A 2476-nucleotide genomic window follows, 5' to 3' on the forward strand; every position below is an offset into this window, starting at 1 on the left:
ACACCGAAGCTCATGATGCAGCAAAGCCGATATTATGATGTTGTTATCGCTCACTAGGTTTGTGCTCCCGCTGCATCGCAGCGATGCCTGGTCTAGAAGAGAATGCAACAATGCCACCGATCCCACTTCTGCTACTGGTGCCAGCCAGTTGACCGGCCTCTCTTTCTCCCTAGTCCGTTTGGCAAAGCCTCATCTCAAAACTCATGGGAGTAGGTTTTTCTCCTGCCATGTGTAACATCTGAATGATCATTCGACACGACACGACATCGTGTGCAATGGCCATGTCGAATTGTACCGATATTTGGCCTACTCAGATTTGAATGTGTTTTAGTAACATCAACTATCAACAGCATTCAACTACGAAGCCCCCTAATATATCTTCACTATTTCTAAAGCTTAAACACAGATGTCTCACACACTAAAGGTCCCCAGTTCATGCCATGAACCGGGACTAAAGGTGATCGTGGGCCCCGGCCTGACGCCAGCCTGCCACCACCCCTTTAGTACCGGTTCGTGGCACGAACCGGTACTAAAGGTTCAACACGAACCGGCATTAATGCATAGCCGTTCGAACCGACACTAATGGTACCATTAGTACCGGGCCAAAATCAAACCAGGACTAATGTGTCTCACATTAGGTCCTTTTTCTATTAGTGCGAAACGACTGATTGAGCATGAGTCCACATGTCTGCATCATCTTTCGCTCACAAAACTAACCCAATTTCAAAAAAAGAGACACATTGGAGCTCTCCTATGGCATTATTTCGCGGGAGGGCTGGAGTGAAGGCTTTTGTGGAGGACGGAACGCACGCGTTCATGGGGCCGTGTACTACTGGAGTGGTAGTACTATAGGGGGTGTTTGGTTCAGGGACTTTTTAGTCCTAGAGACTAGAAAAAGTCCCTAAAAAGTCCCTAGGAACCAAACGAGAGGGACTTTTTCTACAGGGACTAGAAAAAGACTCTACTGGAGAGTCATTTTTGATTAGTCCCTAGGACTAGAAAAAGTCCTAGGACTTCTGAACCAAACACCCCCATAGTCATCGTACAAGGCGCGATGCACTGAACCAGAGTTGAGCCGAGCCGAGTTGATCAGCGAGTGAGTGACCACTCTGTTGCCTCTTGGTCCGATCTAGCCGAGCCATCATGCCTAGCAGGAGTAGTGCGTGTACTTACTGTACAACAACTCTACTCACATCATTTTGTTTCCAATTAATTCATTTAAATCATAGAGTACAATCCTTTTTGAAAAGGCCAATGCTGGCACTACTTCTACGGGCGGGGAGAGGGGCTTAAAGCGACAAAACTGGCCCTTTTCAAAAACTTAAGCACAAAATGAATCCAGATTAAAATAGTTTCACAAAACGGCCCATTTACATGACGCCCGGCCCGACCCGGGACGCCATGCTAGACTGCATGACGTTCATATCAAGGGCGCCATGGACCGGCTTAGGATGAATCACGCCCCGGGCAAGGATGCATGACGGCTTGGAGAGAGAGGAATTGACGTTACTCACTAGCTTGCAAAATGATATGGGACGGAGGGACAGGGATCCAGTGACACGTTTATGACATGTCACGATGTAACATGACCGTTGGATCAAAGTCAGATAGTCCAGATCAGTTCGGATCAGAGCAGCAACGTGTGCTACCGCCACGGGCAGCAGGAGAAGAGAGGGGTCGCACAGATGGTAACTAGGTTGCTGCCACAGAGGATCAGGGAGAGGATGATGGGGGGATGGAAGTCCAGCCACTAAACTCCTTTTTTAGTTACGTCGTACGGGTGTTATTACCACTCACTAGTTTTGTGCTCCCGTTGCATCGCAATCGCATGCCTGGTCTAGAATGCAACAACACCACCGCTACCACTGCTGCTGGCGCCAGTTGACTCGCTTCTCTTTCTCCCTAGTCTGATTGGCAAAGCCTCATCTCGAAATTCACAGTATGTGTTTTCTCCTGCCATGTGTAACATCTGAATGATTATTCTACACGCCGTGGCGTCGTATGTAATGGCCATGTCGAATTGTACCGATGGTAATACTCAGATTTGAATGTATTTTAGTAGGAATCAACTATGAGGCTCGCTGATATTTGATCTTTCTCTAAAAGTTGAGCATCGATGTCTGGGTGGTGTAGTTGGTTATCACGTTAGTCTCACACACTAAAGGTCCCCAGTTCGAACCTGGGCTTAGACATTGCCCCCCCTTTTTTTCGTTAAGCGTTATATTTGTTGGTATTCTTTTAAAAAATCCCTTGCAAAAAGTTTTTCAGAACAAATTTTTTTGGCTAAGCATTATATTTGTTCGTATTCTTTTAAAAAATCCCTTGCAAAAAGTTTTCTAGAACAATTTTATCGATTGAGTTATTTGAAAGTTTCTATACAACAATTTTATGGATTGAGTAATTGGGTTGCACCACCAGAGGGATGCTTGGTCTGCTTACCCTTTTTTTGCGGGGGAAACTTGGTCTGTTTTACCCA

General features: G+C 46.1%; 1 non-coding gene across 1 annotated transcript; it reads left to right on the forward strand.

Moving 5' to 3' along the window:
* The first annotated feature begins 2118 nt into the window (after positions 1-2118).
* TRNAV-CAC (transfer RNA valine (anticodon CAC)) lies at positions 2119-2192 on the forward strand. Its single transcript has one exon. It is a non-coding gene; the product is annotated as a tRNA-Val (tRNA).
* Positions 2193-2476: the final 284 nt, after the last annotated feature.

This window comes from Triticum aestivum, chromosome 6D (assembly GCF_018294505.1).
Source record: "Triticum aestivum cultivar Chinese Spring chromosome 6D, IWGSC CS RefSeq v2.1, whole genome shotgun sequence".
NCBI classification, from domain to species: Eukaryota; Viridiplantae; Streptophyta; class Magnoliopsida; order Poales; family Poaceae; genus Triticum; species Triticum aestivum.